Here is a 25,688-nt window from a genome sequence, read left to right as displayed (position 1 = left end):
CTGTTGACCGAGTTTTGGGATGCAGTGGACAGGTTGAGGAGCATCTGTGAGCCTGAGAAAGGGGCTGACTGATGGAACCCTGCTGTCCTCTCTGGAACAAAAATGTTAACTAGGTGCCACACCTGGCAAGGGGCATCCTGCACTCTCTCCCCAGGCAGAAGGCAGTGACTTGAGGGACAGAGGTAAAAGGAAATCAGTCACTGCTGGGGACAGGGAGAGAGTCTCCATGTCTCCTTGTCTCTCCATGTGCCCATATGCAACAGATTCCAGGCTCTGCAGTTGGATGGACTGGGACATGGTGCGGTTGAAGATGACCCACCCGTTCTTGAGGAGTCATCAAAGTCAAGTCAGCTTTTTTTCCCGTGTTGATAAACACATTCAGTGCAAGTACATTCATTTACAAGCTGTGGTGTGAGCTGCAGAGTGGCACCAGCCAGGTGACAGGACATTCAGAGACAGGGCAGGAGCTGACAATCCCCAGACTATTACACACTTAGACTGTAAGGGTATATAAACCAGGGCTTCATTTGTTTCAGGTCCCTCTTTGGAGACACCCAAATTAGAGTTCTTATGTTGTTATTTAGTTATTGTACCAAGATTAAATTATTTGAAGGATCTGTGAGTCTGAGATTCTGCTATGGGAAAGCTACAGTTGAACCGGTGAGGAATCCTGGTCTGACTCTGTGGGTGTGGGGTGTGTTGCTGTGAAGGGGCTTCAGTTCCATCTCAGATGGTGCAAGTGGCTCCTGGATGGCCGGGCAGAGAAGTTTTGTTAGCACCCACATCATAATTGCCTCCATGAAGAAAAAAATGTAAATTTATAATTATGAGAGGAGTAGCAGGTCTGATCTGCTGACCAAACCTGCCTTTAAGGGAAGCTTGCTGCTTTTCTGGGGCTTGTGTTAAAGATATTAACAGGAGACTTCTTAGCCTGATACATGCTTTTTCCTGTGTGTGCCAATGAAGTTGTAATTAGAAGTCCAAGAGTGATCAAAAGAGAATTCAAGGCCTTGGGGCAATTGGAAAAGGGATTGGAAATGCAGGTAACGTTTTCCTCCATCCTCCCAATTGTAGGGAATGACAGTGAAAGAAACAGGTAGCCTGTCAATGCCTGGATCCTGAATGATGGTGTGCTAATGTGGACTTTCATACTGCACCATAATGTAACTGAGTGCACTGGGTGTCTGAAATGTTTGTATGTGAAGGCAGGCAGTATGTGGGATAAACAAGAGGGGATGGTAGCTTTGTCTCAGTCCCAGAGCTAAAACATCACTGTCATAAGTAAGACTTAGTGGGAAGAGTCCAGATGGAGTGCTGTGGTGTTTATAGGCTCCTCAGGGAGAGGTAGGTGGGGCAGGCAAGGAGGAGGGGGAGTGCTGTACATGAGGGACAGGCTGGACTACACAGCACTCCCAGTTAAAGATGATATGGTGGACAACTTCTGGGCAAGGACTGGTACAAAAACTAATGAAACAAATATTGTCAGAGTTTACCAAAGCTCGCTCAGCTAGCATGGTAACAAAAGTGTATTATCCTAGAAGGAATTAAGGGAAATCACTACATGGGTCACCCTTGTTCTTATGGGCAATTTCCACCTCCAGATATTAGCAGGACGCTCATAAAGCAGACACTAGTAGGTTCAGGAAAATCCCAAAACACTTCAAAGATTACTTTTTGATACAGGTACCAAGGGAGCTGACTAGCAAAAATGCCCTTCTGGATCTGTTGTTGGTCTGTGGATGAAATGATGGTTGGTATCTGTCTTGGCCCCAGTTACCACAAAGTGGTAGAGTTTAAAATCTTTGGTGATATGAAAAAAGCTCTGTTAGCAGAGCAAACATCCATGGCTGTTGGGAGAGCAGACTGTAGGCTGCTCAAGGTCTAGTTAGTGAGGTCTCCTCAGAATCTGCTTTTGAAGGAATTGGGTTCCATAAATGCTGGTCAATATTTAAGACCACAGGAATAGGTAATTCCAGAGCATCAAAGTATATGGACTTTGGAAGTCAGGTCAGATTTTACAGGAGGATGACAGAGATACTGCCACTGCAGGGAGAAAATTCATATGGCTTAAAACTCCATTGGATTTGGAGCTGGGCAGTAGGATTTGGGATCACAAAAGGCTTCAATCATGTTAATAGCAAAAGAAGGACTTAATAAAACATTGGTCTGTTACTTCATGAGGTTGGTTAGCTCACAAATAGGGATGGAGATAAAGCAGAGTGTACTGAAAAAGTTGTTGATGTTATTGTGAGACCTCTCTCACTTATAAACAGTCTTGGGAATCTGGATAGGTCCTGGTCAACTGGAAGTTGGTAAATCATTCCAATTATTGAGAAGGGCCAGAAAGAAGACCCTGGTAGTCTTAGGACTGCCAGTCTCATTCGGTGCCTGGTAAAACTATGGAGAAAGTTGTTCTGGGAGTTAGTTGAAAATGCTTGGAAGACAATGCAGTCATCGGTCAAAGTCGACATGGCTTAATGAAAACAAAGTCAGGTTACTAAGTTAATATCCTCTTATGGGAAAGTTATCTACCTCGTGGACAAAAGAATGGTAGTGAATATGTGAATATATTGGTGTTCTGGATGGTTGGTGTTATTGTTGTTTTAAGAAAGCTTTTGATACCATCTTGGTATCCTTCTGGGCAAGCATAAAGCTAGACATGTATGCAATAGCATGGCTGAACAATTGGCTGAACGATTGGGCCCAAAGCAAAGTAGTAAAGGGGTGACATCTGGCCAGTCACTAGTGGTGTTCCCCACAGCTCAGTTTTAGGACCAGTTGTCTTCAGTGCTTTTATCAGTGACCTGGACATAGGAGTCAAGTGCACACTAAGTAAATTTGCCAGTGAAACTAAACATAGCTGTCAATTCCCTCCCTCATGGGCAGAGAGATCTTTCAGAGACATCTTTGTAGACTGGAGCACAGGGCCATTCCAACCATATGAAATGCAGCAAGCACCAATGCCAGGTTCTCCATCTGGGGTGGGATAATCCTGGATGTATGTACAGACTGGGGAACAAGAGGCTGGAATGTTGCCCTGCAGGAACGAATGTAGGGGTTTTGGTTGATGGTAAGATCAATACGAGTCAGCAGTGTGCCCTGGTGGCTAAAAGGGCCAACCCTACCCTGGGGTAGGAACAGAGGGGGGAAATGCCTGTACTCTCTTCTCTGATGACTGGTGATGAAATGCCAGGGAATGGCTTAGAGCTGCACTGGGGGAAGTTCAAACGGGATAATAGGACCACTGAGACAGTGCTTAAGCATTGGAACAAACTCCCTAGGGAAGTGATGTTAGGCTCTAAGCCTAAGATGTTCAGGAAGTGTTTGGACAATGCTCTTAAATATAAGGTTTAACTTTTGAATTACTCTACATGTAGCCAGGAGTTGAACTCAATGATCCCTGTGGGTCCCTTCCAAGTTAGGATCTTCTGTACACTTGTTTTCCTCTTCCAGCTGAAAGAAGATAATGCACATTATGATATTTATATAGTAGTGTAAATTACATTTACAAATGTAAATGACATTTGTTTGTTTTTTCCACATGCCTATATTTGTGTAGCAAGAAAACTGTATTTCACATTCTTGTTTGTAATGTCATGGAAATAAGAAAGATCTGGAGAGAGAATATCCTGTTTCTAAGTTTCCTCATGATAGTTTTCAACACATTCATTCTTCTCTTACCCTCTGCCACTGCTTAAAAGAATAAAATCTGTTAACAACAGGCATATGTGATCAACAGCTCCTCCTACTTCAAATCTGTCTTTAAGCTTCACTTTTTGGGAGTCCATCCTACATTAACCTTCTGCTAGAGTTTATATCAAACCAAAAATGTGGTAACTATGGTGCTTTGCAAATGTGTGTGTTTGTGAAATTGTGAACTTCTGCATTTGCTAGTCTGTTGATAGGGTATGGCTGAAATCTACTGGCAAAAGTACAAACGTAGGCTCTCTGAAAATTGAATGAACAGTTACTTGGAGATGCACAAAAAATTGAACTTTCATCCATTTAGGAAATAAAACATTCTGATTTAGCTGATATTTTAGAATAAAGTGACATCTTCAAATTCTGAGGATTCAATTGTTTCATGATATAAGACAAATAAAAAGATAGTGCTGGACAAACTAGTGGCAGAACTGAAGAAACAATGTAGTCTAATTCCACCATTCTTTGATTGTTTAAATTTATCTCTCTTTTGAACAGGGTTTTAGGGAAAGTTTGGTTTACTTCATTACAGGAAGGTTAACATTGCTTTTTCTAATGCAGGCTTTTAGAATTCTGCTCAGATGTGGGTGCTTGAGGTTTCTGTGTTGATGACTATAGACTGATTCATTCATTCTGGTCCATTTTCAAGGCGCTGCCTCTCTATCACAAATGTCAAATATATTTGTGTCTTGAGAGGTCTCCATCACTCTGAGGGCTTTTTTTTTCTTTTCTTTTTTTTTCTTTAAACAGAATATCAGAAAGAGAAAAGGATGTTGAAAGCTAACAAAGAAAATAAAAGATTTAAAAAGAAGCAACATACCCACAGGCTATCTCTGACTGATAAGAATTCAAGTGGCTGTGCTTTTTTCCAAGTGAGTGACCAAATGAAGCTTTTCTGTTTGACATTCTCTTCTGCTTCTTCACCTGTGCCGCACAAAGACTTTTAGTCTCCCTCCTCTGAATAAAATCTATTTCTAGGTCAGGGACACCTCACACTGAAAAGGCAGAGATTTGGCAGAGATGAGGGAAGGTTCAAACCTTTTCTAATTTTACTCCCAGACATTATATGGTTAATCTGTTTAGCAGGTCTGAAAACTTATGATAACTATTTACTTTCTAAAGTAAATGCTACTCCTCACCCTGAGGTCATTTCAGAAGTGATTGAATATTCATGAGCTTTTCTTCATAGTGGGATAAAGGCTTCTCCAACCTGCTTGTGTTCTTACTGATATTCAGGAGAGCAAGGAAGGTATCTTGCAGAGTAATAAACACCCAAATTTATTTTCTGCAGAAGGAAACAGCATGCTATGTGAGCTGACAAAAGAGTAAACCTTGAACAGTTAGAAGGCAACCCAATGTGCATAATTCTGGAGTTCAGCTCTGACAGATGTGTAAGACTCATTGTAACTCACTGACATCTAAACCCTCTTTAAAAAATGATGTAACTAAAAATCACTGCAATGTTAGAATTGTGGGGGTTTTTTTGTTTTGTTTTGTTTTTTACTAGACTCCCATAGGAAAGAAAAAGAAGAATTCTACATGAAGTCATAGGATGGTTTGTGTTGGAAGGGACCTTGAATATCATTTACTTTCAACCCACCTGCCAGGTGCAGGGACACCTTTCACTTGACCTTCTTCAGAGTTCCATCTAACCTGGCCTTAAGCACTTCCAAGGATGAGACATCCACAGCTTGTCTTGTGCAACACGTTCCAGTGCCTCAGATGAATGCATTCCTGCAAAAGAATTCATATTCTCTTATTCCAGATAGGTATTCAGATAAAAGGCAAACTGCAAAGAAGACTGTGAACCTCTGCCCTTCTTTTTTCTTCCTAGTCTATCTTCATGCTGCCTATTCTGTCTTCAGCTCCACCACAGCCTGGTGCTGCACGGTGCCATCCAGTATCATTTAATTCTGATTCACTTTTCCTCTTCGTAAGAGATCAGGGTTGCAACTACTCTAATATATTTTATAATCAAAGATTTTATTCAGATTTAAAACGGACATAAGAGCAATGCCCACAACAGAGAAGATTGTTCTTTTTTTTGAAGAAATCACACTGGTAATATCGTGTTTAAAAGTTATGTGCATTTCTGGCTCAGCAAAGCACAGAGTCCTGATTCGTGTGCCAAAGGCTGAGAGAGTAACTCTTTGGAGAAATTAAAAGGTTATTTTAATTTGATTTTTTTTTTTTTTTTTTTTTTTTTTTGCATGGGGATAGGGGGCTAAATTGTTTCAGTAATTTTTGGTTTTGTTTTGGAGTCTCTTTTACACATAACTAATACCCTATGACTCAAGTTTGTCTTTTTTTCTTTCAGGCTTAGGAACAACACTAAATTGATTCTGATAATTCACCAAATGGTTAAACATTACTTTAGAGGATTCTTTCTTTCCCAATCTGAATCAAGCAAGGCTTTTTTTTACAGACATTTTGTATAGATGTAGTTATATTTCAGTTAGTAGAGAGACATTGATTATGGGATTCTTAATTGTTTGAATTTTGTTCGATCAGCTGTATAAAAGACAAGTGTTGGAGATGTAGTTTTGAAAAACAGGGAGGTTGATTTCATTTTGAAAAGTGAATCGTATTTCATGAAGCTTCTAAAGGATACAAAAGGGCTTTTCTGCAAATATAAAAATTATGCCTTGTTAGGGTAAGATGTTTTAAATGCATAAGGTTTGTGGTGTACCTTTTTCAAAAGTGAGAACTAGGCACAGTTTGGGCCTACTTAGTTGTTTCAGAACCATATCAGGGACTCATTCAATCCTGTGTTGGCATGAATAAGAGTCCTACTTCCAAAGCACTCTTCCCAACTGAGCTGAATACTAGAGGCAGTTACAGCTGAATACTAACAGAAGTGGAGGTAATGTGCTGTCCTGGCTTCTGCATTTCAAGGCAGGGACAGGGGATTTAATTGCTGCTCTCGTAACTAGTCAAAATGACAAAGGGAATGCAGTAGCTGAGACTGAAAAATCTGGGACTGTAGATCAAAACAGAGATGACTGTGATAGGCTATGACTGAGGTTTATAAAGTTGGTGAAGGCAAGAGATGAACTGTTATTCACTAAATCTTACCACAGTAGATCTAGGAAAAGAATTTAAATAGATTGGAAACAGATAAACATGCTTTAATACAGTGCATAGGGGACTTCCGGATGTTGCGGGGGCAGACACAATTTGAGTAGATGCAAAAAAAGATGGACAAACTGTGAGGGATGACTGATCCAGAAACAGATAGGGGATAAGCAGGGATATTTTTTAGCATTCATAATCCAGTTCTTGTAGGTGCTAGAGGAGCACCAGAATGAGGGACTCTAGGTAGTGTTCAGTATCATGTGTCCTTCCTGCCTCTGGGCAAGGTTCTCCATGGGTCTGGCTCAGTAAGGTGGGTTTTGTACACTTAACATGAGTGGAAAATGTAATGGTTATTTTTAATCCCTGGGTAGGAAGGGATGAAGTCCAAGATGCATTTTGAACTTAATGTATATTTTCAGCTTGGGCCCCAGCTGCTTACCTTACCTGTCATTACTCTTGAGCTGAAGTTGAGCTGCTGGCTTATGGTTTGAAGTCCCAGGCCTAAAAGTGACATCCATTTTAATGTGCAGTACAGACAAAATGGTGGATTGCAAATGTGGGCAGGGGCTACCTGTCAGCCCTGTGCCTGCTGCTGTCCTGATGTAATCAAAGTCAGGCTGCATGACTGCTTTGACTCCTGCCTTTTTACTGGGCAGGAAAGGAAACCTTTGCCTTATCTCAGCTGAGAGTGGTGTTGCTTGCTGGTCTCCCTCAGCCGAGGAGAGAATGAGGAAGAGAGAGGTCCAGGACTTGGCTGGAAGGCAGGCTGCCTTTGCTACCTCCCAGCTCAGATTTTCTTCTTTTCTTGGCTGTGTGAGTACACAGCTCAGAATTGCTCTCTTGTTGCTTTTAGTCAAATCACAGAGAATAACGTAGGATGGCAGAGGAGCTCTTGGGCAAACACCTTCCTCACCTGAAGATGATGATAAACACCAGTGACTGGCAGTCTCTGTTGAGACCAGTGTCTGCTTGACTGAGCGTTTTACTGAAGTGCTAAATTTGGTTGCAGCTATTGGTTTGAGTGGAAAAGTTATTGCTGCCAAGAATAGTTGTCTCTCAATAGACCTGACCTTGGCATAGGTCCTAATTTGGAGACAACATGGGAAAAATAATTTGACAACATGATCAAAATGATAGTGTTTACCTAACTATTTGAAAACTTGAAGGCTCAAACTGAAAGGTATGCATAATTGATAGGGTTTAATTTTTTCTTTCTTCCTTTTTTTTGAGGTTTGGATGCCCAATGTAAAGTAACCTACACAGAACTTAGCTGCTCACAGTGTTTATCCCAGTGCCAAAAGATAGGGCCTGAACAAGGAAATCTGAATTGCTGTAAGTGTAGATGATCATTAAAAGTCCTTCATCCTAATGTGCAGCACAGGGGATACTGATGTAATAAAAAAAGAAATTCTGCTAAAATTGGTTACAAGCAGAAAAGCTTACCATGGGGTCATATAATTAAGGTGTGGAAATCAATGCTGCTAGGTGTCAAGTTAGGTCTTCATGAAGTAAAATCAGGAAATTAAGTTAATGTGGCTGGACCTATGAATTATGGTATTTAGCTACAGTAGTAAATGACACAGATATTATGCTCTCATTTCCATTTCTGAAAGTGCTCTTTGCTGGTGCTGCTTATACTTTGGGCAAGGCTTGGCTGCTGGTTGTACTCTGTGTGTGCCCTCTGTGGCGACAAATGAGAGTCGGCCAAGGACAAAGGTCTGTCCCTAGGCAACATTGTTAAACTCACAACTACATTTTATAGACAAAAGCAATTGGTTTATTGGCCTGAAGACATCTTTGTCTGTTTGGATGTATTTTTTGTAATTGAGATATAATCTTCCCCTTAAGAATGATCTTGAGAACTGTATGCCATTTATGACACTTTATTTGAAAAATAAGGTGAAGTTAAGGTAAACAAGGCTGCAGGCAGTGGCTGGAACATAACGCTGTGGATTTTGCATTAGAGAATTAATCCATATAGGTGATTTTTCTTTCAGGTTTGGTTTCACATTTAAGTACTCAGCTGTCAGATATTGATATGCACAATCCTGAGTAACTGTTTGTACTGTCTCTGTGTGACAGGGACTCCTGTTCTTTGCCAGCTCAACATTCGGCTGAAATGATCTTGAAAACTCTTGGAGATTTTTAAAGTAATATGAAACTTTAGTCTTCTTTTTCAAGTATCCTGTTAAGAAATTATTATTGGACTGCTAGAAACTAGAAATCTTGCAAATTGGAGAGTTTTTTATATTTTTTCATTTATTTCCAGAGGAGACTGTTATCCACTTTTTTCTGAGGAGTGACTCAACAAAGCAACCCAAATTTTCAGAGGCATTTGTACTTATAATTGACAGGCTCAGCTTTCAAGGTGGATGCTATCTAGAAGTGCTAGATAGAACAATTTTGACATTATCGTACACATGTTTTAGAAACTGAAGTAGCCACTATTCATCTAGGAACAAGTCCCAGCAGTTTTTGAGGTAGAGTTGATGTACTTGCACACCAAAGGTCTTCTGCAGTGGCTTCTGCTTCTGTAGGGAAAAAAACTACAAAAGTATAAAACATTTATTGTAATGTTTCTGCTGGTAGCTTCATCACTTCAAATGCTACAATAATACAGATGCAGAGAAAGGGAAGCAGGTTCAGTCAGTTGTCAGGTATTTTATAAACCCAAGATTTTCTGCATGTCTCCAGTTGGCCAGCCATTGGCTTTTGGATATTCTGAACCAACTGTATTCACACTAACCACATGTTCTTTTTTTTTATCAGCTTGAGAACTGTAGCTTTTAGGTTGGACTCATTTATCTCAGAGGTCTTTTCCAACCTAAGTGATTCTGTGATTTTCTGATAACTCTAACATTCACTTGGCATGGGAGTTCAGTCTGACAAATGTTCTGTTCCTCAATTTCCTTCAGCTTCTATCTCTTCAAAAGTGTTGATATTGAACCACAGCACTTGGGATTGATGATAGATGAAGTGTTTAAGTGTCTCTGAAAATTAAATTCACAGAAAACATCTGAAGATCTGGTGATTTTTGGAAGCATGACCATTAGTCATGATGTCCTCATTCTCAAAGGTGGATATTTAGGAATCCCATTTGTAAAAAAAGGCTATTATCACAGCTTGAAATATTTGAAATCAAACTATGCATTGATGGTCTGACCAAAATTTTAAGAGGGTAATATCCGTGTGATGGCAGCACATAAGCCATCTAAGATTAATTGTGAAATAATTTACCAGCTTACTAACAATTTGTATCCCCAAAAATCCTACTTGATGTGAGAGCAGCTAGATGCAGTACAGTGAGAGGAGTTGAAGTAACTTTGAGATTTACCTACTTTGACCTTAAATGTAGGCCATGTATGCTAGATTCCTAAAAATATTTTTAATATCTACATTAGACTAGTTGTCAAACTGTGTTCAGCCTCACAGCCTGTTATGTTTCAACTTGAATAAGCTTTTAGATCATGACTTTAATCCCAGAGATTTTGAAGTAGCACCAGTGTGTCTTTTAAAATACATGGGTATGAAGCAGCTGTTGAAAATAGAATACCATGGATGAATGGACTCCTCTGTTACATATATAACAGGACTTGCTACTGTTTTTCCTTGAGAATGCATTTCTGCAATGAGCTGGTACAGGAAACATGGATTGATTACAAGGATGGCTTAAATCAACTGTGCTGTGAAGAGCATGACTATTGGCTAATCTATGGGCCCAACTGCCTGTAGATTAGCTTCCAATAATTTTCAATATACTCTTATCATCTACTCTTCAGTGTACAGCTTTTGCATGTGAGCGAGAGCCACACATACAATTGGAGTGCAAGGTTGATACTGGTCTGAGGAAAGGAGTTCAACTGGTACCTACATGCTTTGTGTCTCTTAGGCTGACCCTGCAAGCATGTGCAGGCCTGAGTCCACATTCCCAATGAGATACACAAAAAATCATGTCATTAATAAATTCAGAGTCAACTTTGTCAGAAAAAAAAAATACAAGAACCTGAATGTACGAGTATGTTTGGACCTCCTTGCTTTCCGTTTTTCTTCACTCTCCATCTTTTGTTATGAGCAGACCCCGCACACTGGATGAAAAACTTGCATTTATTATTGGAGTCTTTACATTTATGTGTATTAATAAAAAGGGGCGTTTGACTTAAAAGCTGAGTAGAGAATGAAGTATTGCTGTTACTCCTGGAGTGAGTCAGAGGAGTGGCAAGTGCCTGCTGCTTCTGGGGAAAAAAAAGAGTTTCCAGAGAAATATCATTATCTTGGAGGTCCCACTCACAGCAGATCATCAGGAGCTATCAGCAGTTTCTGGCTTTCTCTAAGTATTGGGGGTTGCCCACACAAGGAGATGCCATTATCAGGCCTGGAAGGAGAATTCCATGATCATTCATTCCCATTCAATATTCATCATGGGTATTGCAATCCCTAAGCTGGCATGGGACCCGTTCATTCAAAAGTGTTTGAGACCTGACTGGACTGCTGATTGAGCCATTTGAACTATTGTATTCGGCTAGAGCTCCTGCTGGCTCACTCTTAGACAGGGCTAGGCACACCTTGCTGAGTGACCCTTGCACCTTTGGTCTGACTTTCTTTTTCTGCAAGTACAGCTGTGAGTTGGTGGATGGCTTGGACACAAGCTGGGAGATCTGCAGAACACTGCACTGACAGTCTTTAAATAAGTGTGTGCTTTCTTCCTACCCCTTCTCCCTTTGATGTCCATGCATGTGAGGGTGCCCTCATGTCTTTTTCTGCTGCCAGGGAGGATGAGCAGGTCACAGCTCATGCTATAGATGTTTCAAAACTGTCTGCATGTGCTGGTTGCTCACCAGAGTCAGCTAGACTTGAAAACAGAGCTCAGAGTTCTAGTCATCCCCTCATTGGAAGCCATGACTTGGGCTTTGTGTCCTCTGAACAGCAGCAAATTTTCTCAGAACATGTAGGATTTGCCTCTTGTCTCTTCTCTGACAAATGATGCTGAAATTTCCTAATGAGAACAAAATTGTTGGAGAGATCAGATTAGTGGGAGGCAAGGAGGAGAATTCGATCAATAGTTCAATCTTCTAAGTAATCTTTCCTTAGGACCCAATCTTTAAACAACCTTTTGTACCTTTCCCTCATCTTAGAGAAATGTGTTCCAGTTTTCAGTCTTGCAGCAAGTGGCAAAGGAACAATTTGCTTTCCTGCTGTGTGCTGAAGGATTGCTTCAGTAGCATGAGTCCCGTATTGCCCAAAGGAAGCCCTTGGTTCTGTTTCTAAACTTCCCAAATTAGGTAGAGTGGTGTAGGAGAGAGGAGGGGGAGTCTTCACAGGCAGACCTGTGAAGATAGTTAGGAGCCTTGAACTCAAAACTGATGACTTGAATGCTGAAATCTAAAAAATTCACACTTATTTTTGACATACATTCTTGGATCTAGTCCAGTATTTGAAAAGTTTGATTCTGCTTCTAATTCATGATAAAGTCTTTTAGAAATAAGGTAGGTATCAACATGTATTCCCTGGATAATCTCAAAGTGGAGTAATAAAAAAGGAAGGAAAGAATAAAATTTAGCTCTGTTGAAATCAATACTTTGTATGCCGGCAGGTTCAAGTGTGAGTGTGCCTGCACTAGAAACATTATAGTTCTTTTTCTTTTCTCTTGTATTGCCATGAGTTAACTGGGAAATTGGCAGTGGAAAGTTTTGAAGTAAATGTCTCTCATCTTCATTTGGTTTTTGATATATTGTCTTTCCACTGAACCATAGTGAAGCTTCAGGTATTTTAGGAAACATGGTTGATTAGTTCTCTAACTTTTGATACATAATTTGTGTATTTTTTAAAACCATTCATGCAGAAAGCAAATCACACAGGGAAGATTTTCTGGTTTTATCAACTCTAGTTTAAAACAGCAACAAAAAATAAATAATGAAGCTTTGTTGGTGCAAAACAGAGATCCTTGCTCCTGCTAGGTTAGACTCGCAAACACTCTGCAGTATTCAGGAATCAGGCACAAGTTCACTTGAAAGTATGAAGTAAATTAACCATGAAACAAGGAAAGCTATGGCTTGGTTAATAATTCAACAGCATAGTTTTGTTAGTTAGTATTTAACATAACTTAGAAGACTATGTAGTATGAGAAAGAAACATGAAAGGTCCATTTTTGTGAGAAAATTCCATATTGGTTTATTACAGCCTGTTACATCATCTTTGTAAAACAAAACCAAAGGGTTTTCTAACTATGCCAGTAATTCTTGTTTCTGCTTAAAGAAAGTAGGCACATATTTATTGGTTTTAAACAATAAATGAAACAAGTGTTTTCAAATATACTGTATTGCCGTTTAACTTTTTCGCAAAAGAGTAGAGACGTGTGGTAAGACTTAATGAGACACACTGTCACAGGGAATTTCTTCTCATGGCATCATAGTCTTGCTGACCTGAACATTTGACCTTGCCCAAGAAGGGTATTAAAAACCCACTTATATTTCACTTGATAATTTGGATAATGAAGTTACCTCTTGGGCATCCTCTCCATGACAATAAGCTGTTCATATTAAGCAATGCTCCACAAGCCGATCATGCAGCAGGTACTGGGAACACAACACTGGGAAGATGGATAAAGCAGCTAGCCAAAGCCAGTGAGCAAAAATACAAACTAAGAAAAAGCCTTGCTGTGAGAGTTCTGTGGCTAGGGTCAGTGCTGCTTTGCACACTGAGCTACTCTGGCCAGTTTGAAATTACTGCTGGACATACACATCCACTGTAACTACAAAATGAAGACAGGTTCTTTTCAAGACATGCTTTGCTGTGTGTGTCTCAATCCTCTTGTGCATGGAGTTGCTGTGATAAGGAGATCAGAGCTGCACCAGGTATCTGTCACCCGCCCTCAATCAGGCCAGGCCACGGCAGCATGGGGACATTAACCTTTGAGGCAATTTTGCAGGGATAAGGGATGATTTCTTGAATGGGAGATTTTGATGAGAAGTTTACAAAGCTCTTTGAGTGTTTGTAAACTATTCATGTATTTCCCAGACGATCTTCCCTGACACATAAACCCTCTATTTGTTTTCACAGTCATGTGAGTTTCAGAAAAGACAGAATGGATCAAAACAAATTATCTCTAATGGATTTTATTTGTCCTGAATTAGGCAGGAGTAAATCATAATCCATGAAATATTTAAGTCATAAGCTACCAGATAATGGTATCACACTGCAGTAAACAAAATTAAAATAGGTGTGATGTTTTATATGTTGGTAAAAGAAGTGATCTCAGTTTTTTTCCTGAAGGTTCTTTGTGAATCTGGATTAGCTTCCCAAAGAAAATTTAGAGGACCTGACAGAGTAGCTGTTGGTCAACTGTATTGAATTGACCAAACTTCTTAATGTAAACCAATAAGGAACTATAAAATATTCCATTTTGCTCTGGAGAGTGCTTTTCTATGGGGGCATGCCAGCTTTGGACTACTTGCTGCCCATTTGATAGGGATGCTGGAACCTGATGCGGAGCATTACCTTAACTTTGTGTAGAGTGCTGGAAGAATTGGATGACTTTTGGGCTTTGCCTCCTGGTCTTGACTCAAACTATCGAGCTCTTTCTTAACACCAGCATCATACACTGTACATTCCCCATTCATTCTTACTGTAAATACTTTTTTTTTAAAATTCTTGTCTGAATTAGCCTGAGTTCTCTTGTAGTCATTGTTTACTTCAATGGGAATGAACTCATCTTGTGTTTTAAATTGACATGGGACATGCTCATATGGGGGCTGGGGTTAAAGGGGAGGTACTACAAAGTTACTTCTTATTTTCTTTCTTGTTTTTTGTTGGACCTACATTTAGCTAATTGATTACATTTAAGTAGTAAGGAAGCTCATGCTTTAACCACAGTAAATTCAGTAATAGATAGATTGGTTAGAGAAAAAAGAGTGTGACGTATAAGTAATATGGAGTCAAGCCCACAACTTCTTAAATGTTCCTATAATTTCTCTTCTTGACACAACATATTACACTTGCTGGAAGAAGTTCCTGTGAAAATAGGAAACCTAACTCTAGATTGTCAGAACAAAATGGTAATCAATGTAAGTACTTCAATAGAAATAGCCTTCCTTAGGTTTAATTTTGTGTACTTTACAGGTTAGAGAATTCTGATTTTCCACTTGGCAGCTCTATCTTTACTTAATATCCAAATCAATCTCAAAGGCTAAATCAAGCCTTTACTGATACCTCTTCTATTCCATTGTTACCTTTGTGACTGTTACTCATGAACTACTTGGAACGGGTCAGAAATTTAATAACCAAAGTTACAGATGCATATAGAGACCTAGAATTTAAAAGGTAACATATGTGACAGCTCCACATGATTGTGATTTTCTCCTTCATACAGACTAGTCCAGTGTAATTAAAACATTAATTACATAGGAGGACAGGAGACACTAATTAGAGGAGCAGCTTCGTTCAGACTGAGATGATGTTATTAGAACATGAGATTTTTGTGAGGCAGAATGTATGGGTAAAGGAGACATCTTTAACTGGAACTGCTGTGATATTGCTGAAACAAGCAGACAAACTTTTAAACACTTTTAACTGTGGCTGAAGGTTGAATATACAGGTTTCTTGTCTGCATGCTGAAGAAAGTAGCTACAGTATAAATACTGCTGTGTGAAAGAGTTTTGCCAGCAAATAAGGAACTGTAGGACAAAAATAGCAAGTAATGACTTTTTGTACAACTCTGTAACAGACCCTAGAGATTAGTACTGGTATTTTAATAGTTTTGCAGAGTACCATCTGCTGCCATAATCAATGAGGTAGTAAGGCCTAAGCTACCATCTTGCTCCAGAAGCGTGTGTATATGAACACACACACATACTGGTCATATTTGATACCTAATGTGTTCCCAGTCTGTCTTCCTGTATTGGATACCAGTGCTTGCACTTAAAAGGTCATTGATATCCTGAAATTGTCTGAGAGGTGGATAGAAAAGGCTTCACTTAACTGATGCTTCCATTTTTTTGAACAAAACCTGAACTGCAGATGCCTCAGAGGGTGGATCTGCGCAGCCATCGTGCATTAGCTCACAACAGTGAAGTGGGAAGTGACAACTGACTGGAACCCACAGAAGGAATATATTTGTAAACTGTGGGGTTTTAAAACTAAATTAAGTTGGTATTTGAACAAAAATCAACACTACCCATGTTCTGTAAAAGAGCCATGGGACCTTTGACCAGAACAAGGCAGAAAAGAGCTGTAAAAAAAAATCTAGATGATAGCTGTGCAGTACTGTATATTATAACAACATTAGAAGAGTTGGCTGGAAACAGATTAGAGATGGGGAAAGAAAAACACTTCTGAAAAATTCAGCACCTTGTGTGGAGAAGGATTGTTAACTACGTGATAGTTAAATAAAGCAACAGGCATTAGACTTGAACTCCTGAGAGAAAACTACAGAACAGTTGCAGCACCATTACTTTTACTCAGCTCAATATAGCAAGAAGATTTTAGATCAGGAAATTCTAGTTAGCAAGTGAACTATGCATCTTAGTAATATCTCTTGGAGGAAGATGAGATCAGTGGTTGAACACTCAACATGTAAATGAGGGTACACGTGATGAAAGCTGAATTACTAGGAAATAAATCCAAAAAGGCTGCTGTTTTACCTATTTTATTTTAAGCATAAGAAGGTTCATTTTGGAAGTAGAGAAGGGAATATAGGGAACTTCATCTCAAGTTCTAAACCAGTGACATTTTATAATGGAAAAAGGTAAAACCCTGAAATATGTTTGACAATGAGTTGCCCCAACAAAGTAATATAAGATATTTGCATTTACCCATTGATTTTTAGAGGAGGACATATTTTAATCTTCTTTAGACTTCATTTCTCTGTCAACTTTTTGCAAATGGAATTCCTTCTGAAAGGCTTAAAATTCATTTTTGTGCAGCTGACTCATGGCCCAGTTCTGGCACAAAGAGAAATGCCCTGTTTTGAGCACTGAGGTGATGCATCACTCTTACCCTGTGCACAGAACAAATGATCTTATTTATTCTGCATTCTCAAAACAAAAAAAATGTGGGGAGGAAGTGGGGAAGAGAGATGGGACTAAACCAAAAAGTCTGTTAGCAGAATAATGATTTTCAGCCACTCCCAAATGTGAAACTTGGCATGCTAACTCTGTTCAAAATGTGCTGTAACTTTTGTGCTGAGAATCTTCTACAAACTTCATTTTTCATAAATATGAAGTAATTTAAAAATGTATTTTAAGAATAAGTGTGCTTTGCATTTTGTTGTGGTTATGTGTGAAACCTGGTGGTGATGGCTTTAATGGGTTTTCCTGCAGTGTTGAGACAGATTATTAGAATCCAAGAAAATGTTAGTCACAGCAGCCTGTGGACAGGTCAAAGTTTGTGAGTTAAGTATAGCCCTGCATAGTCTCACTGGGTTTTTTTGTTTTTTGTTTTTTTTTTAACCTGAGGGGCAAACATACTTCTGTCACTATTTCACTGATGTAGAGTCCTTCTGAATAGCTCTGCAGGTGCAAATGAACTTTAGTTCATTTTACAGTGCTTCTTCAGGAATGTAAATAAGGAACAACTCCAGCTCAGGCCAGGGACAGCAACTAGTGTTATGAATTGAAGACCTAGGCCTTTAAGAAGGGCATCACTCATGAAAGCTTGAAAATGCAGTATATTGGCAGCAGATGGGCAGATAAAACAATTCTTGCCAATTGCTTGTGCTACACCACACTGGGAGAGATGCTGTTATGTAAGTGTCTCAGACTGGGGAGTCATATGAATAAGAACAGATTTGTCCATGGTGCTTTCAGCTTCTTGAAACAATGAACTTGAATTAAGATTGCTCTAGTAATTCCCTCCTTCCTCCCTTTCCCTTTTTGTGCCAAGCAGCATTAGCTCTGTGGTTTTGTTTAATTTGGTTTTAATGCTTATATAGAACCAGGAACATTTTCTGACCCTCCATGAAAAATGGGCAAGTAGAAATACTGACAGTGTAGGGAAATTCTTTTAGTCAGTGCAGCCTTGCCAGGACTTGCCAGGAATAGTTGTCTTCTGGAAAAGTTGAAGTCTCTTAATTGACACTGGTTTGAGCAGAGGTTTGAATTCAATGACCTTCAGAGGTCCCTTGCAAATGAACTTTCAATGTTTTTATGGTTTTAGCAGTTCATCAGGGAGGTTAGACTCTTTTGAGATGCAGGGTGTTAACTAGTTGGACCAGAAAGTCTTAGTCTGCCTCTTCAATAAAGGCCATGCTATGGGCTTCCAGGCTGTGTTCGATTGTCCCACAGTCCTTGAATTATGTGGAGGTGAAGTAATCAGTCTTCAATTGCATGGCTAATTCTGGTTTCCAATACCTGGTAGTTAGCCTTAGTGCACAAAATTCTGTAAAAAGTGCTGCCATTCAGGATCTTTTTTCCTCAATGATGCCTCTTATATACACTTGGAAGGACCTGATATGCTTTGATATCTTCAATGTTTGGCCTGATTCCATTGTTGTGGCCACATTTTCATTATTTGATTGCAGATGAGCTAGAGAAAGTAGTTTCTTTTCACTTGTTATTTCCTTGTGCTTCTATCTTGTTCCTCTGAAATTCATTGTCATTTTATTAAAGTGCACTGAGAGGAGGATATGCTGAAATAACATTTGACATAGGAACACTACAAATATTCCAACTATCTATACTTGCTGAAATCCAGGATTTACTGGAGTATTTTCTGGGCTGCTCATTATTGAGTAATGTGAAACTTGTATTCGAATAAAGTATGTGCATTGACAGTGAAGGCCTTCTGAGTGGTTTAGTTTTTAAGAGGCTTTCTATCCTCTCATGTAGCACCTGCTTGAATCAATTTTGAGTTTATAATACCTTCTGTGCAAAGCACTTGAAGGATTTTTATCAAGATCATAATATTTTATAGGAAATTTAAGCTGTGTGGTGAAGAATTGACTAAAGAACAGTAACTCCATTATAGTTTTCCAGAATTCAAGTTAGGTTTTTGCATATTTCCCTCTTCTTATAGATGGTGAGTACAAGAACAAAGATAGACTTTTTTTTTTTCATCATAGAGGTCGGGAAAAGTTGGTGTTCCAGGTCTTAAGAAGTGTGAGTTAGCTATATAAAAACCCAGTAGTGTTATGTACTTTATTCACATTGATATGCTTCTAATTGACTTTGGCATAGCAATGAATTTGATCCCTTAATCTTGTGATTTCAGTATGGCTCTCAAAAGAAACCTATTTTACAGAGTCATGCTATCTTGGTCTCTCCTCTTCCTGGTAAATTTTAAATGTTTTGACCAGCTTTTAAATTTAGGTGATTCATGATATTTTATAGTGTGAAACTGGGTGGGCAGGGAAGAGATGAGGAAAAGCCATTAAATATGTTAATCTGAAAAGCATACACTGCATCATTAGCTTACAATATTAGATAACCAGAGGTTTAATGGAGCTGAACATATTGAAACACGACTTGATAGAAAACTGAGCTTTCTTACTTACGCTGGAGATTAGAATGAAATTTCTGGAGCAAAAAGATGTAAAGCCTTTAGTGAGAGAAACTGTAAAAATAAGTGTGTGCAAGTGAAACAGTGGTGGAATTGAATGGTAGTATTCAAAGCTATGACTGTACCTACTAATCTACATTTTATCCCCTTTCTTATTTGATTTGTTTGAAACTTGCTGGTGCTATAACTCAATGAGATTGCAGTGTGTGTCTATCAAGCCTGGGTAAATGCCTTCTGTAGATTATGGATGCATTTGCATATTATCAAATCTGGATGGCCTGTCACAGGATAATTTATGTAAAATACATCCAGTCTTACAGAAGGGTTGGGGTTAGAAGAGACTTCTGAAGGTCATCTGGTCCAAACCCTCCAGTCAAGCAGGGCCACCTAGAACACAGAACCATGGCCACATCTTCTGCAAGATTTAGATCTATTCAATTTTATGTGTATTATATATATAATTGATACACTAATATATGTTATACATACATATTATATGTATACGATGTAATATTAATACATATATTAAAAGCATAATAATATCACAATTTTTGATTGGATGCATTGCTACGGGCAAAGTTGTTGGTAAATCTTGAAAACTACTTCAAAGAAATGCTAATAACTGTGTGTCTTGCTGTTGTCCCAAGAAAACAAACTTTTAGGGCCTTCAGACCTTTTAAAGAAATATTATAATCACAATTTTTGTCTCTTTTCTGATTTTCCCTTCATAAATACAGCTAAGATATCATATAAAATTGCAGAGGTCTCTTTCATTTAAAAATAACAATTTCCAGAAAAAGAGTATTTTTGGGCACAAAGAACTGCGAAGCATTTTTTTTTTAAATGCACTTGTTAGTAGCAATTTTCATGCAATGAGCTATGGGTGGTGGTGACTTAGACTTGTTGTTTCTGCTGAATCTAAAAAAAGAAATGAATGTATACAAATATGAACTTTCACAGCTGACTGAAGAAAACATACAGAGAAAGCAAAAGATGACCATGAAATTGCTTTTAAGGATCCTCTGTGCTGCCAGCTTCCAAGTCCAGTTTGCTTTTCTAGCAGGCTCCATAAATCTTTTCTGTAGCTGTTTTTTTTCTTGTATGAAATAATAAAATTAAGGAGAAAGTATTAGCAAGTGGGTTAACTGTAGCCCTGACAAGCTTTTGTTTTTAAACTGAAATTGCTCTAAAAGACATTTCAATTTAAATCTTGAGAAAATTCAAATTTTTAAAAAATTACCAGTTCTCTTCTTTTAAAACTTTTCTTAACAGGAGGAATGTAGGATCTAGCACACCTTTGTGTTTAGTAGTAGAGAAGTGGAGTGTTGGTTATCACTTTAACATGACAGCTAGAGTGGAGATAGTCTTTGTCGGCTACTTAATTTGAACAGTGTTGCAGCAAAACTTGGCTTTCACAGGGTAGCTGGAGGTGATTGCTCTCTTGAAAATATTTCTTAATTGCATTTATTGATGGTTTTGTAATAGCAAAGTATGAAATTCTTCATCTACATTTTTCTGTTTTGCAAAATGGAAATTTCTTTTCCTGGGACAAAAAAAATATATGTTTTTATGCCCATAACTGGTATGATGTCCTGTAGGTTTTTGCAATAAACTTTTTATGAATGGCTACAAGAGGCTGCAGAACACATCTCATAAAAAGAACTTAAGAGGTACTTGTAATTTTGCAGCCTGTTTTTTTTATCAAATATCATGATCTGCAGGATGAAGAAATTGAAATCTTGCCTAAATTAGGAGGGTCTGATTATCTTAGTAGTCAATTCTCTGCTCTCCTTGTCCTTTCCTTCAGTTTTCCCAGTTCTTCTATCTTGATAAAAGCCACAATAATCTACCTTGATACTGAAAGAAACAACTGTTTGTGTGTTTCATAGATGCAGAAACAAACCAGAAGAAAATATTTTATCCATCAGTGTTTTAAGTATTTTGCAACACCAACATTAGCTGTAGTTGCACATAGGACTACTTATAGCATTGCAAACCTTGAATTATTTTTTCCATTCAGATTATCACTCACAGGTATTATCTTAGAATCAGGAAATTGCTATTGCTTAGTGCAGCAGTTTTTGTTGATTTCAGTCATAAACTAGTAATGATGAAATTGTACTCTGAACAGCATGGCAATGGAGAACTAGTGGGAGAACTAGTCAGAATGTAGTATTCCTGAATTAGTAGTGCTGTACTGGAATTTGATTCATCTCATAGGGTTCTTACCTATAATTAGAGATTGGCTAGTAACTTTTTTTGTATTCTGTAGCTGGGCAAGGAGGAACCTAATTAAATACATCAGACTTTCTTCTAACTACTTGGGTAGAAATAAGAAGCAAGCTTATTTATTGTCAAACAAGTGACAGAACCATAGACATTCAAAATTTCTAATGGCTGAACTCCAGTATCCCTATTTTTTCCTGGGAGCTCATGTTCTTTCACAGCAGCTTCTTCTGAAGAATTAACTCTTGGCTTTGGGCCTGAACAAAAATGAATCTATTCCTATATTTACATGTCCTAGCTGTGATGTCCCTTAAGTGTACTGATAACATGCCTGTGGTTATTCCACTGTGTACAAACTAATGAGCTTTTGGTACAGCTTTCATATATTGCAAGTATTCCAGATTAGTTTCTAACAAACTCCAGGAATTTTTTATTTGCAGTCAACTTTCACAGTGTCTGCAGAGATCAAGAGCTTAAGCAGACATTGATGAACTGATTATGTCTACAAAGTCAGCGTGACTGATGTAGCAACTTGCAGTTTGACTTTCTTTATGTTAACCTCCTAAAAACCAGATTGGATCCACAAACTTCTAATTGTAGAAATGACAGCACAGCTACGTAAATTGCCTGCAGTTTCACTAAGATGTGTGTCTCGAGTGTTACCTTAAATGAACTCCAAGATAGGCCTATAAGATAAAAAGCATGGTGGCCATGTGATTTTTCAGCATTAAATTAACTAAAGCTAAAATTAGGCAAGTGTGAAACAGGACTGAGTGAACATTAGTTTTGATAGAGATTGGTCACATGCAAAATTCCGCTTTGTCTTTTTATGGAAATACATTTTAATGTAAATGGTGTATTTAGATTTTTAATTTGTGATGGAGTGAAATCAGTGTATGTAATTTGAGTCCAAAATCTAAATGTGTCAGAAAAAAACCCAAACCAGAACCCAAAAGCAATAGAACTCTAACTTCCAAATCACAAGAATTATCACTCTATTTATATGCACATATATGTGCTGCTCAGAATGGTAATGTCTTTTGCCACAGCTGATATCTCCCCCAAATCTGTCTGCTCCCAGTGTGGTGGGTTAACCCCGACTAACAGCCCAACTTCAGCTGCTCATTCCTCTCCTCAGCTCCTCTGTCCTTAGCAGGATGCAGCAGAGAAAATAGCATGAGAAAGCTCAGAGAGATTGCTTACCAGTCATTGTTGTTGGCAAAACAGACTCATCTTGGGGAAAATAACTTGTTGCCTTGTAAAAGAGATTCAGGTAGTGAGAAACAAAAAGGTAGGTGTTAAAGTAATACCTTTCCTTCTGCCTTTTCCAGTCTCACCTTCTCTCTACTTGCAACTGCTTTACCCCCAGGTGTGTTGTTTAGCAGGAGGAAAGGTGGGGTTATGGTCAGTTCATAATTTCCCTCTGCTGTGGTGTGGGATCTTCACAGGCTTCAGGGGAATCTCTTCTCCAGTGCCTGGAGCTGCTGCTTCTCCTCTTCTGGGCAGTCCTCTCCCTCCCTGTTGCTCTCACCTGGCCATCTACATCCTGTGAATCCACAAATGGTGGATTATTTGTTTTATAAAACCCATAAGGGCTTTACCAAATTGGGAGAAATGGTTAATCCAGCATATTTTGAGGATTGTTATCGTGTACCAGTTCAAGTAGCAATCTTGTGTTTTGCTCAAGTTTTATATTTTATCATGTTAGTATAACCTTCTACACTGGTAAATTTGGGATCAGTATAAACTCCTGATCATCTAACAAACAAGCCACATAAATATGTACCATTAAAGGCTCAGTTGTTTCATAAAGCTTGAACACCAGCAGAATTCTACCTGGTAGAGATTTGCAGAGCCTAAAATTAATTAGAAAAATCACTCATATCACCTGTGGGTCAAAGATTTCTCTTGGTGACTCAGAAACTGAACTGTATTGACCTCAGGACAAAAAGTAGAACAGCTGCTTTGTAAAATCGGAAGTACTTCAACATAATTAATTAATTAATTAATTAATTTCAATATATCTTACTGCATATCTGTGTTATAATTGTTAACATCATTTTTAACAAATTAGTAGATAAAGCTTGATATTGTTAGCAAATGTCTTGAACCAAGTTTCAATATGTTTCTATGCCATTCAGTGCTGAAATACAATATTTTCACTATTGATAGAAAGTTTTTTTAATCTGGTTATCTAAAGAAGTTAATATTTTAGGGGGAACCCAACAACTTCTTTTTTATTTGGATCATTCTAAAGGACCTCTAAAGGGCACAAACTGCTTGAATACCCCCTGAAAGACACAAATTAATGTGCTGAGAACAGATTAGAGAACTAAAGATGTGATAAAAAGAGAATTAATCGCTAGGGTGTCTGTCTACTGATATACAGATAAAGACGTGATCATTGCCAGTTTAAGTCAAATATGTTATCTCACAGACATGCAGAACTCAACAAAGTAATGCCACATGCTAAGGACTTCCTGCAAAGATGCTTAAATTATAAAAATCATTAGGCTTACAGTTTCTTTGACATCCTTAGCTGCATTTGGCAGCTTTTTTAATTGTTCAAGATGAGGAAGAGATGCATGGATGCCCTCCTAGTCTTCCGTGCAGTAGATAGAGGTTTTACAGACCCCAAACCCAGAGTGAATTGCTTTGAAAGGTTATACTGCTGCTGATGGGCAAAGCACACAAGTTTCTATTGCAGTGCAGGCAAGAGGTCGATTGCCCACTTAGGGGCAATTTGCATTACATAAGAAGTGGTAAAGAAAAGCAAAATTGAAAATGCTGCGCTGACCTACGAATGCAAAAAATTTTATAGAGAATTTATAATTCAAGGATCAGAATTGCTTAGGGGACTACCAATTGAAAGATGAAGCAAACCCTGCTATAGCTGGCCCAGGGACCTAGCCTGAAAGCTACATTCACATTGTGAGGAATGAGACAACTCTTTGTAGAAATTAAAACAATTTATTAAAACAGAAAAATTGAAAAATTGCAAAAATTAACAAAATATAAAAATTTGGGATCCTAGTGGCTCAGGAGGTATGCCCCAGGAGCGCAGGGATTCAGGAGCTTCAGGCTTAGGCAGCTCTGAACCTCAGGTAGAGAAAAAAAAACTTGCAGTGCTAGGCTGGTCAAAAAGAAATATATATATTTCTAAAGGCCCCTGAAAAGGAGTAGGTTTCTCCAGCACTGAACTTAGCAAGCTGGAGGGGAAGGGGAAATGAGAAAGGGTGCGTCTTTCTCTTGCACCTTTATAGCTTTTGCGCCTCCCACACTCTGCCCACAGTTTAAGGTGATTGGTGTTTTCCCTTTGACAGATTACCTCTGTCAACCAATGGCTCCTCCTTGTCAGAGGGGTGGTATTAGTTGAGATAAGAGTCATGGAGCTTACGGGGGTATAGCTATGGGGGCTGGGCTGTTTGTTGCAACTGGGGTTTTTAAAATCTGCCTTGAAACCAAGGTACAAGTAAAACATAAAAAAATACATCCAACACATCTTAAATCACTTGTAAAAGTATACAGTAAACACAGGAAGACCATAAAAACTTGATCTGTGTACCTGGGCTGATGGGTTAATTTTAACATTCAATTTAAAAATATTAAGCTCAAATTAATTAAGGCACTTAATATGCAAAGACCAAGCACAAATAGGGATTTCATGTATGACAACATCTTGTACCCTTCCTACAAACAGGTGTGAGGTGGCGCTAAAAGGAAGAAGCCTTCAGCTGTCTGGGATGAGGAGCATCTCCCAAGTGCCTGATGCTCAGACAGAGGACCCAATTATTTATCCAGTGCAACCACACTGAAGAGATGGATGGGTGGGGGTGGATTGTCAGAGAAACAAATACCTATTAGAAAAATTCTTGGGGTTTTAAATCTTAACAGCAAGGGTTTTTTTCACAGCTGGATTTCAACTCCTTTCACCAAACCACTTTGCCAGGGAAAGACTCCACAAACATAATTTTTGTGTTAATATTAAAGGCACATCCAAAGTGCAACAGGAGAAATCATTCTCTATGAACTGCCTTTGTAATTGTTAGAATTGGCTATATAACTCTGTAAGTTGGTAGACTCCTGCTGAAATTACTGAATTTCTTTTGTTGTACAGTCTTATCAACATCAATCAGATAAACAGATTTTGCAGAAGTTCTTCATCTTTGATTTTTAGTGCCAGAACATAAAGATAA

General features: G+C 38.6%; 1 long non-coding RNA gene across 1 annotated transcript in view; it reads left to right on the top strand.

Moving 5' to 3' along the window:
* Positions 1-25,688, top strand: part of LOC138113818 (uncharacterized) — a 183,367-nt gene that overhangs the window by 1,796 nt on the left and 155,883 nt on the right. The window lies entirely within an intron of this gene.

Source organism: Aphelocoma coerulescens, chromosome 1 (genome assembly GCF_041296385.1).
Source record: "Aphelocoma coerulescens isolate FSJ_1873_10779 chromosome 1, UR_Acoe_1.0, whole genome shotgun sequence".
Lineage (NCBI taxonomy): Eukaryota > Metazoa > Chordata > Aves > Passeriformes > Corvidae > Aphelocoma > Aphelocoma coerulescens.
The sequence above is the reverse complement of the archived record's forward strand: the minus strand, read 5'-3'. Positions and strand labels throughout refer to the sequence as shown.